Raw genomic sequence first — 12175 nt, 5'->3', positions numbered from 1 at the left:
ACCTGGGAGGCCCGGGGAACACCTTTGGGGTTTTCCGCAATGGGGCTCCCCAGTCCAGCAGGGTGGGGGGTCCTGGGAACCACCTGGACCAGGGTGATTTGCCAGCCAGGGTGGCAGAGAGGGCCAGGTGGGGCGGCCTGGGAATCTGACTCTGGCCTGCCCGCCCCAAAGCGCAGAGCCATTAATTCTGCACCGAAGGAATTCTCTAAAAAGCCTTTCCTCTGACTTTTTTTTTTTCTTATCCTAAAAATAAAAAAAAAAAAGTTTAAAGGAGAAGTCACCCGTTGGCTGCTCACTGCGGATTCTGTGATCTGAGGGGGAAGCTGGCTCCCGGCTGCCAGGGGAAATCACAAGGCTTCAACCGCCTCGAAAACGGAAGCTGGATACACACGTCCACCAGGCAGGCGAGCGAGGCCTCTGCTCTTGGGGGGATACGGCCCGGGAAAGGGGGTCAGCGGGCTCCGGGGACCTGGCGGCCGGCCGCCCGAGTGTGGCCTCAGCCGAACTCGGTCTCCAAGGGGTGGCAGTGGGCTCCAAGGTCCAAAATACCGCCTGCCCTGACCCTGTGACACGGCCTGAAATTCCTCCGTCAGCACCGGCCCGCCTTGGAGTCTCTCTCGGCCTTGGTCTTTCACAACACCATTCCCCGGGTGCAGGGGGAGGGCTGGGCGCCCACAGCAGCCTCCTCCAACCCACGGGGGCCACCTTCCCAGCGCAGGACTGGCCAGCCCCTCCCTGGCTCCTGGCCGCCCCGGGTGAGCTGGCTCCTGCCGGCGGCTCCGGCCTGGAGTCTCACTTCTCTCTCTGCCTCGCCCCTGGCTCCCACCACACTAGTCTGCCCTTTCTCAAATGTGGCCACGCTTTCCTCTCAGGGCAGCTGAACCTTCATAACGCTGTTCCTTCAGCAACCAACGCCCTTCCCAAACCTCTGAGCCCCTCGAATTCCCCCTTGGCCCTTCTAGTCCCCCTCGTCCTGACCCTTGCCGCTCCCTTTGCCGGGCGTGCCCAGGCAGCAAGCTTTCAGCCCGCCTTCAAGATGCAGCTCCAAAAAAAAAAAAAAGAAAGAAAAAAAGCCACCTCTCCCCTCCTCTGCACTGCTCACCACTTTGATTCCTCCATAAGCTCCTTTAGGGCAGAGACTGTGCTCTGGGTTTAACTAAAGAAAGGAAACTAATTTTGACTAAAGTGTGAATGACTGCATTCAGCTTCTTCTTTGCCAAGCAGAAATACTGAGAACACCACCGCCCATGCTGGGTGCTGGTGAACTGAAGGAAAAACAGGAGTCAACTGTATGTCGACGGTGTGTGTGACAACACAGGTCTTTGGGGCCAGGCAGCACCTGGCTGCTACTTCTGGTTCCTCTGAGAACCTCAGTTTATCCCTCTTGGAAATGGGATGAGCGGCAGGCGGCTGCTGGCCTCAGCTCTTTTCCAGGAGAGTAGAACACTCCCTCCCTTCTCAGGCTGGCTGGCTGCCTCCCGGGGCCAAAGCTCAGCTCTGCCCACTCTCACATTAGAGCGCTGACATATTGATTTCACTACCAACTGTAATTGTGTTGAAGAGCCTGCTTCTCAGGCCTCCCGCCTCCTGCCCGCAGACCCCACCGAACCTCAGCCCCACGGCAGGTGGCTCCAAGGAGGATGAGGCGTCAACAGCCGACTACAAACCCCAGGGGTTCCGCCCCAGGTGTAGACGACACCGGCTGTGGGGCCTCTGTGTCTGGGAAATGGGGGGTCCCTTCCTGCCTCGAGGTTTTTGATTGCTATCGAACCCTGATCCTGGGAAGGTGAGGTTTCACCGCCGAGGAGCTGAAAGAACACAGTCACTCTGGGGCGTGAAGAGCAGGCGGCAGGGGGGCCTGCGCTCATCACAAGGGGCTGGGGGCTGGACCGAGACCCTCCCCAACTCTGACACAGCAGTCAGAAGGAGCCTCCACAACTGCAAAGCACTATATGCAGCGTGCATCGTTGCTTCAGTCGTGTCCGACTCAGTGTGACCCCATGGGCTGTAGCCCCCCAGGCTCCTCTGTCCGTGGGATTCTCCAGGCAAGAACACTGGAGTGGGTTGCCGTGCCCTCCTCCAGGGGATCATCGCAATGCAGGGATCAAACCTACGTCTCTTATGTCTCCTGCATTGGCAGGCGAGTTCTTTACCACTAGCACCCAAGGGAAGGGTACGCAGGAACTACCTGTACTGTCTTTATAACTTCCTGTAAACCTAAAGTTATTCCAAACTGAAAAGTTAAAGGAAAAAAAAAAAGATGGGACATCCTTGGGGGTCCATCCTTCAGAACCCACCTTGCAATACAGAGGACGCAGGTTCGATCCCTGGTCAGGGAAGTAAGATACCACATGCTGCAGAGCAGCTAAGCCCACACACTGCTACTACTGAGTCTAAGTACCACAACTACAGAGTCCACGTATCGCAACAAAAGATCCTGCATGAAGCAAGAAGGAGCCCATGTACTGCGACTAAGACCCGATACAGATGAGTAACTAAATCAGTTTAAAAAAAAAAAAAAGGAGGGACCTTCCTGGTGGTCCAGTGGTTAAGACTCCGAGCTCCCACTCCCACGGCACGAGTTCAATCCCTGGTCAGGGAACTAAAACCCCATGTGCCCAGCTGCGTGGCCATCAGAAAACAAATGAAAAAATGCAAAGCAGGTGGTGCCCCTCCCACAGCTCTACAGCCTTCAGGGGGTCCCCAGTGCCCTCAACAGAAACCCAAACTTTGCTCCCGGGCCCTCAAGGCCCTGGTGCACCTGGCCTGCCCCCTGTGGCTCCCCTCAACCCCTGCCCCGGCGGCTCCTTCTCCCTCAGTGTGGACAGGAGACGAGGGCCTGGGAGGGTGCCCTGAGGACAAGACTGGAGAAGCAGGAGCCGGCAGGGCCCAGCAGGGTAGCAGGGGAGGTCTAGTACTCTCACCTGGAGGAGTCCATGGACAGAGGACCTTGGCAGGCTACAGTCCGCAGGGCTGCAAAGTGAGTGAGTGACTAACACACACACACACACACACACACACACACACACACAGCCTCAAAAGGCAGGCCTAGAAACGCACGCGCTGAACGCTGCTTCCCGCAGAGCTCAGGTGAGCAACCTCTCCCCCAAGCTTCCTCTGAAGGTCTGCGGTTAAAGGGGAAGTGTCCCTGAGGCCTCCAAGGGGGCCGGTTGGCTCCAGGTTTGAAGCCACCCCTGTGGCCCTCAAACCCAAACTCCTCCCAGCCATGTCAGCCTGAGAGGCCTCCTGGGACATGACCCCCCTGAGTGACCCTCCACAGAGCGTAAACTGAGGCATGGAAAACCTGGGCTACTGTGTGCGGGCCCTGGGAAGGGGCAGGACAGACCCAGCTCTGGGGGGGCTGGCTGGGGGTGTGGGGGGCTCTGGCAACAGCCCCCACACCAAGGAGGAGGCTGCCTGCCACCAGGAAAGGAAATACCAGCACCTCCCTGTTGGGAGTCAAGATGCTCACTTCCTGGGGCGGGGGACGTGGGGAGCAGGGTTGGAGAGAACTGCCAACCTGGCCAGAGGACAAGTCAGTCAGGAGGCCTGGCTCTGAGCCTGGGGGGAAAGTTGGGTAAACTGAGGCACGGAGTGGGCAGAGGCTCCCTTAGGACACACGGTGCAGTTATCCCGACCTGGCCTGAATCAGGCAGGAAAAACCGACCGATGGCAACGGGCACAACAGCTTGCATGCGCCCTTCCAAACTTCCGAGAGGCCCGCCTCGGTCTCCCTGACCCCCTGACCTCTGGAGCAGGTGGGTCACCCAGCGCCAAGGGCTGTGCGGATCAGCCAGCCGGGCCGCCCTGAGCACCACAGGTCCACCCACCCGCAACGGGCACCCCTGACCTGCCAGTCTGAAGGGACGGCCCCAGGCTGGGGTCAGAGGCCGGGCCACATTGCCAACCTACCGTGTGCAGGCGCTGAGCACACTCTCCCGGCGTGTTCCCATTTAACAGGCAGAGAAACTGAGGCTCCTGAAGTGCCAAGTCTCTCAACTCCCTGTGGGCTGTCCCACCCTCACTGAGCCTCCAAGTCCTCATCTGTGAAATGGGGACAGGCCCTGCACCCGCCACAGAGGCTCAGCTCACAGCAGCCCCCAATCCTGGGGGGCTAAAACGTTCCCAATTAGTTCTGCAGGCCACCGGGCAGAGACCAGAATGCCCGAGGACAGGAGGGCCTCCCCAGGAGCAGCCGCTCCCCAAAGTCAAGCATCGGAGGCTGGACCATCCATGCCGCTCTCGCCCGGGGCCTGCCTGGGAACTGCTGCCACGGCCGCTGACTCAAGCAGCCCTTGTTTTGTTAGCTGGACGCGGCCCCCCGGACACCCAGCTCCCCCTTCTCGAAGCTGTTTCTCATTCCGGCCCAGCCTGGCCGCGTTTCCAGCCCTCCCCCCCGGGTCCCAGAGGAGCCCAGGATGGGCTGGGCAGCCAGGATTCAGGCCAAGGTGGCGGGGGCGAGGGCTTGCAGGGTTTGGCGGGGTTGGATGGTTCGCCAGGGGGGGCGGGGCAGCTCCTCACCCTGGGGGGACGGGTTTGGGTCCCCACTCCTTCCCCTGAAGGGACGAGGGCCAGGAGGAGCAGGGAGCAGCTGTCTCTCCTGGGGACGCTGGGCCCTCCTCCTCCAAGGGCTGAGGGGGCCTGGAGGCTGGAACTCACACCCTCCTCCCCATCCCCCGGGGTGCTGGCCTGGGTCCCAGAGTCATCTTACAACGGCTTGTGACCGCAGCCCAGGGCAGCTGGGGGGGTGGGGGCGGGCCCTGAGCAAACATCTCTGGGCCGGGTCCCATGTGCTGGAGACACGGAGACATGTCCCTTCTCTCTAGCTGCCAGCATCCCAGTCCAGGGACCGACCCTCAACAGGGAAGGGACCACTTTACAGCTACAGCGACGCAGTAGCACCAGCAACACAACAAGAAAAAGCGGCGATGGTTTCCTGTGTGCAGAGACCTCTGTCTGGAGGACCTCACGGGCCCCTCACCAGATCCTCACGTGCTACTGCTACTGTACAGCAGAGGAAGCCGAGGCACAGAGAGGTCAAGTGACTTGCCCTGGGTCACACAGCCAGAAGAGCCGGACGTGAGCCTCACACCTAGGCAGGCTGGCTCCCGAACCCCACAGTCCCGCCACCCCCCTGCGCTGTTGGGGACCGCCAACAGCTGCTGGGAATTTGGCTGCTTGGAGCTGGAAAGGCCCTGGGTTGTGAGCTGGGGAAACTGGGGCCCATCAAGGAGCTGACCACCTCCAGAGGCTCCACCGCCTCCATCACAGATGGTGGAGGGCTCTGAGAGGGGCTGGGGGCGGAGGCGAGCGCCGATGGTGGCTGAGTTCCGTGCCCGGCCCGGCCTCCGCTTCAAGGCCTCTGCCCACGGCCCGCTCCCCCATTATTTACCGATCAGAGCAGAAAGCGCTCCATGATTAACGCCCCACCGGGGCCTCGTGGGGCCTCGTAATGGAGCTGCGAGCTTCCTCCCTCCCCCAGCGCGTGATTTATTGAATTTCAGGGTGACGGATGGTGGATGGGGCGGGGCGAGCCTCGCTGGCCCAGCCGATCGCAGGGGCACTGGCATCGCACTGGGGACCCAGGGCTGCCGGGGAGAGTGGGCGGCCCAGGGCCCTTCCAGGTGGTCTGCTGGGCTCAGCCCTGGCCCAACACGGGCTTTGGAGAGAAGGGAAGTGGCCGAGCTCCGGGGGCAGCTGGGATCCACATCCACGCGGCCAGTGCCAGGAGACCTCCCGGGCCTGTGCCCACTCGAGGGGACCAGCTGGTTTCCATGGCGACCCCCACGCCACTGGCAGAGCCGGAGGGGCCCTCGGGAGTCACCTGGTCCAGCCCCAGTGGGGGCTCCCACTGGCTCCAGGCAGGACTGATGCAGGGCCGGCAGCGCTGGGTCTGCTCCAGAGCCAGACCGCCTGTGTCTCACTCTTTCCCCAAGGCCTTGCTGGCTCCCCGCAGCCCACAGGACAGCGTCCAGACCCTTGGCCTACACCCCAGGCCTCACAGACTTCTCAGCTTCATCTCTGCCAGCCACCCAAGCCATGTTCTGCTGCATCTCTGGACCTCTGCCCTAGCCATGCCCTCTCCCTGGAAGGCCTCCCCCAGCCTATCCGTCAAAGGCTCTGCTGCAATACCCCCTCCTCCAGGAAGCCCTCCCTGACTCTCTCAGATGAGGCTGGTCAGCGTGCAGCTCTGGCTTGGGTCTTCTACCTCCTGTCTTGATCTCCTGCCAGACCATCTGGGGGTTCCTGGAGGACAGGGGAAGAGGCTGATTCATCTCTTTTGAGGGGCTGCCGGGTAACAGAGCTGAGCCCCCCTCCCTGCCATGCTCCAGTGCACCCTCCACCAGGAGCACAGACAGGCAGGGCATGTTGCCTGGGAGGTCTGGTGGGCAAAGGTGGAGACGGCTGTGGTCATGGGGACAGGAGCCTTGCACCCCGGGGACCTGGTCCCAGCCTGGGACCATGCTGGGTATGCGAGTTCTCACCAGAACCCCAGCAGGGGAAGGACGTCCCTGGGTCTCAGGTCCTTCACCTTCAAGAGGGACCCACCCACCCCTTCCCACTGTGACCTTGAGGGCCTCTGCGGCTCACACCCATCAGGTCAGCGTTTTCAGAGCAAATAAGAAGGGAAGGTGATGAGCATGGACTCCGAAGCCCAACACCTGGTCCACCGCCGTGTGACCTCAGGCAAGTCACTTTCCCTCCCTGGGCCTCTGTTTTCCCTTTCTGTAGCCTGGGGGTAATCCTAACCCCACTCTGTTTCTGGCAGGGTTAAAAAGATACACACCGCATGCGATTTGGCAAAGTGCCCAACAGAAAATAAGTTCCCAGGAAGCAACAACAATAAGATAATAATAACGATGCTGCTGCTGACGGAGGTTCTGGTGGCAGTGAGGGCTTTCCGGCCACCCCGCAGCCCAGTTCAGACTGGGAAACCGAGGCCCAGAAAGGGGAAGGGACCCTTCAGGCTCCTGTTCTGTACACACAGTGTCTGCTCTCTACCCTTCGGCAACCAGAACCCGGAACCCAGCCTGCTTCCTTCATCTCCATGGAATCCACCAGCCGTGGCAGTGGGCAAATCAGACTCCCGTAGAGGGAGATTCTGCAGGGCCCAAGCCGACGCACACACGGCCTCCGCTGGACTCCAGGCAGCCCTGTTCTCGTCGACGGCCGAGCCCACTTTACAGATGGGGAAATACAGGCCGGGAGGAGGAGAGTGACTAGCTGGAGGCCACAGGGAGGAGGTGCAGAGGCAGGATTTGCACCCAGGGAGTCGGCACCAGGGTCCTGCACTGATCCATCCATGGCTCTGGGCGTGGCGGGGGCAGTGACGTACCCTCCACCTTCCTAGGGAACTCCGGACCGTGAAGCGCTACCCTGCCCCAGGACACGGCACTGTCCGGGGCTGCGGTCTCGGCGGAAAGCAACTGTCAAGGCACTCAAACCAACCACGCCTCTCACTCATGCTCCCAAAGGGCCAGGGCTAACAATCCCCTTCTCAGAGATGAGTGTTACCAGGTGCCTTCCCTGCTGCCCTGGCTTCCCCAGGAGACTCGATCAGCACCCCCAGCCCCCCAACTTGTGGTCTGGCCTCTGCAGACATCCTCGCCAGCCTCACGCTGCTCAGGAACTGAGTCACTGCAGCAGCGGCTCCCGGCTTCCATCTGGGGCCAGCTGGGAGGTGCTGTCACAGAGGGCGTTTCATGTCAATACAGAGACCCTCCCAAATTTCCCTGGGGTGTGGGGGTAACTGCAGACCCCTAGCTGAGAGCCCACAGCTAACGCGGGAGGACATCCACCGCGGACTCCAGAGCCAGCCAGCCAGCCAGTCTGCAGACCCTACTCTGTTAACCAGCTGTGTGAGACCCCGGGCCTCAGTTTTCCTATCTGTAAAGTGGGGATAACAGCACTCCCTGCCTCACAGGCTGGGGGCAGGGGCTGTGAGAGCAAACAGACTGGTGCCTCTGAAGGACCCACAGAGCTTCCTTCTCAGAAGCGGGAACGCAGCCGTGGTTCCTATTCAGCCCCAGAGAGCCGTGCACACAGCCCTCAGGCCCACCGGACGTGCAGCGCCTGCACCACCAATAGCAGCAGTGCCAGGCCGGGTTTATTTTGGCGTGCGCCTCCCGCCAGGGAGCTTGGCCTGGGGGGCCCCGACACTCCCCTCTCTCCCCACCCCCCCGCACCCCGCTCACCTGCAGGGCCTGGTTTGGCCCTTCTCCTCCCGCCTCTGAGCGCTCCCTGCCCCAGTGGCTATTCCACACTGAGCACACTTTTCCCAGAGGTACTTCTCTTCTGGTACCAGAACCTCCGCCTGCCATGGCCTGAGTGCTTCCTGTGAGATTTCAGTTCAGGAGGAGACACTGTTCCATTTGACCAGGAGAACACGTGGGGCCCAGGAAAGGTAAATGACTTACTCTGGGTCACACAGTTACAGGCAGGAGGAAGACGACTCACATCAGCTTTACCCTAGTGTACCTGGCAGTCAGGACTGATGACGGGCCCTGGGCAGAGAGGTATGGTATCCATCTCCTGGCCCAGGAACCCATCTGTCTCTCTAGGCTAGAAGGCCATTCTGCCAACCCTGCTGGAACCCCCATCCTAAGTCCCACCCGGTGTCTCTGCTCATACCCTCGACCACAGGGAGCTCACTCCCAGCCTCCAGCCCAACTCCAAATGGAAAGCCATCTTGCAAGCTTATCTCCCTCCACCTCCACCCTCTATTTCAGCCCCTAAATCGGTTCAGAAAACGCCTTCTTGACAACGGGCACCCACCCACTGCATGCCAGTTTAAAACCGCCTGAGCGTTTTTTTCCACCTTTACTATAAAAAGACACCTTGAAAATGCAACATTGACATTTCCCTGTTGGTTTTCTTTTTGATTTTAAAACACCGAACCCTTCAGTCATTCAAAGGTTGAAGGGAAAGACCCAGGGAAGGGAGCTGGACTCAGCCTGCCCTCACCGTGCTGGGCGGCTCTGTGCCTCAGTTTCCCTACCGACAGCACGAGGCGACCTCCCGTCCCACTTTCAAACCGCATTCACGAAGTGAGGGAAGGGATCCGATCTACACGCGATGGAGGCTCATTCCCTCCCTCACTTTCTCAAGACAGTCCAAAGACCCAAATATGCCCAAAGCAATCAGTGACAAAGCTGAGGGCCTCTGAAGCCTGGGGGCCAAGGTTCCCCACCTCTTCATCATCTTCAAGGTGGCGGGCAAGGGGCAGAGCCTGCCAGGAGAGAAGCTGGAATGTCCGAGGCTACCCCAACCGGGGCTCTGGGGTTCCAGGCCCTGAAGGAAAGAGCATGAGGGTCGGGTATCCAGAGGCCTGGAGGAGCCACCCGGCTTGGGGGTCAGACATCCCCAGAGAGGAGATGGGAGACCAGGGGCTGGCCCACGTGGTCATCCCCACAGAGGCCCCCTGCTGCTGCGGCAGTCAGGCCCGAGGGGGTTGGGAAGGAGATGGACTCCAGGCCCCTGGTACTCACCCCCGCCCCGACCAAACTCACTCTCTCCCCCAGAGGCACCCGTCTCAGCCCCTACCCCGCTTTCCACACCAGCGCTGGGCTGGACAGGGCCGCTCCCTCCTCCATCCTGTCTGTCCCCACCTCTGGGGCATGCGAACCTGTCCAGAGGTCCCTGCTTCCCTCCATGCCCTCAGACCAGGCCCTCCAGGCCGCTCACACCCGTCCCCCAGGAACAAGGCCCGGCTGGCTGCCCCCACGGCTGCCCCAGTGTCTGCCACAGGGCCCAGCACGCAGTAGGTGCTTAAGAAATATGTGCAAATACAGGAGGGACCCACTTGCCTGCAAGATGGCACCAACCTCCTTCCTTCTCACCCTGCTTCTCCTCTGTCCTTCTCAACTAGCAACTTTCTAAACTAGCTCCTAATTATTAAATATAGCCCTAGTAGCTGCAAGCACCTGCGCCAGCACGCTGCTGGGGCCTCACCTGTGGCATCTTATTTAATCCCGCCGCAGTCCTGGAAGGGAGGTACTTTTGTTACCGCTCCCATTCTACAGGCAGGGAAACTGAGATGCTCCTTCAGATTGGATGCTCTGGCTGAAGCCCTCAGAGTCCCCCCACTCCCCCACCTCGTGTCCCCAGGACACAGCCGCGCCTAGGGGAGGCCAGCCTACTCCCCAGCCCAGCTCACACTTCCCGATCCCCGCCCCGGCACACTGCTCACCCTGCACAGCCCCAGCCCGCCTTGCCGCTCCAGGCCCCTGGACCTGTGACCCTTGACCTGGACCCGTTCCTTCTTCTCCTGCCCTCTTCACGAGCCCAACTCCTGTTCGCCCACCCACCTGTGCTTTGACACCACCCTCCCCGGAAGCCCCTCTGTGCTCCCCCATCACAGCGCCTATGCCCCGGCCATGTGTCTGGCCCTCCGCTCACCTAGCTCGCACGAGAGCAGACGGTGAGGGAGCCTCCACTGGGCCCCAGCGCACAGCGACACCGCAGGGACTTAGGCAATGTTTACTGGGTCTTCAAGGTTGCAGAATAAGCCAGGAGAGGTCACTGGTTGATGTCCAGGACTAAGCTCAGACGTGCTTCTAACACCCCAGGGGTAGTAATAACCGGAACAGCACATATCTGCCAGGCCCCCGCTGTGTGCTGTGTACTGAAAACTAACTCATTTGGTCCTTATCAATCCTTAGAGATGAGGGTTGACTGTTGGAAGGCATCACCGACTCAATCAACATGAGTTTAAGCAAGCTCCGGAAGTTGGTGATGGACAGGGAGGCCTGGCGTGCTGCAGTCCATGGGGTCACAAAGAGTCAGACACGACTGAGCGACTGAACTGAATCCTTAGCGATCTAAGGTCCCCACTTTACAGATGAGGCAACTAAGCCTCAGAGAGATGAAGCCACTTGTCAAGGTCACACAGCTGGGAAGCAGCAAGAGCAGGATTTAACCCAGTGTGCGAAGTCCACATCCTTAGCTTGTAAGGGGGGAGCGGGCAAGAATAACCACTGCCCCCCGCCCCCCGGTGCTAGAGGTCTGGACCGGGGACCCTGCACACATCTGGGAGCGGCCCTGGCCTGTGCCCACAGCTGGGCACGGGGAAGGGAGAGGGGTGTGGAGGACGCAGGGAGAGTGCCAGGCAGGGCCAGGAATCAGCCCCACTCTGGGATGGCAAGGAGGCCCTGGGCCACTCTGTCCCTGGGGCGGTGTCCCTGCAGAGGCCCTGCCCCCCAGGAAAGGGAAGCCCCAACCCCCTTCAGCAGAGTGACTCACGGCAGCAGGCCAGGCCAGGCTGGGGACGAGGGACCGTGGGAACCAGGGCGGCTCCTGCTGGAGGGGGAAGGGAGGCTGCGGCCTGAGGAATCCCACAGATTGCTCACACCGTGGGCCCGGATGGCCGCGCAGGCCTGCAAAGGACCTTCCAACAGGGTCTCCCCTCCAGGAATCAGGGAGACTCCCCATTCCCCTCCTGCAGCTCTGAGACCCACCCCTGACACAAAGCTTGTGTCCCACAGCCCAGCAGAGCTCGAGGATTTCGGGAAGGGGAAGAGTGGATGTCCTGAGCACGGCGCTGGGCGGCTGCCGGCTCCCGATCTGCCTGCCCTGCTCACCCACCGTGACCTTCACTTTCAGGGCAGCCGGCCAGCCGGGTGGTGGGCACTGGTGGGCGCCAGGGCGGGGGCCGGCCCAGCTGCAGCGAAGGAATCTGTGTTTTCTCAAAGCTCCAGTACTGGGCACACCCACGGAGGGAATAATTCATCTCGTGACCAGCTTGCTGACCAGCCCCAGGGAGGGCTCCTTCCCGTCCTCTCCAGGGAAAGCTGAGAAGTTGAGGCTTGGAGGGGAGCGGCCAGGGGTCCCCTGACTCAGCTGGGGATGGAGAACGCGAAAAAGGCACGGGGGTCCACCTCCAGGGCCCCCTGAAGAAGGGACCCCTTGCTGGCTGGCTCCCTTGAGGACCACACAATTCCCTCCAGGGCCCTTGTGTCGCGTTCACCCCAGATCAACACAGACATCGAACCCCCAGCCTGGACACCCCCTCGCCCCCGCCAAGCCTGGCCCCAGGTGCCTGGGCCGCCTCCCCGCCACCACCACTGCTGGGGTACCTGACCCTGCCCCTTCCCTCCAGCTCCCCACTCGGGCGCTACACACAGTCCTGCTCGCCTCCCTCCCCTCCTGGAGTGGCAGCTCCCCACCCCAGCCACCC

The 12175-nt window shown here is 61.1% G+C and overlaps 1 protein-coding gene across 1 annotated transcript in view; it reads right to left on the bottom strand.

Annotated features, from left to right (window-relative positions):
- PLXND1 (plexin D1) overlaps positions 1–12175 on the bottom strand; it is a 49180-nt gene that overhangs the window by 34540 nt on the left and 2465 nt on the right. The gene's annotated exons all lie outside the window — the stretch shown is intronic.

Source organism: Bos taurus, chromosome 22 (assembly GCF_002263795.3).
Source record: "Bos taurus isolate L1 Dominette 01449 registration number 42190680 breed Hereford chromosome 22, ARS-UCD2.0, whole genome shotgun sequence".
NCBI lineage: Eukaryota > Metazoa > Chordata > Mammalia > Artiodactyla > Bovidae > Bos > Bos taurus.
This window is presented reverse-complemented; position numbering and strand designations above follow the sequence as displayed.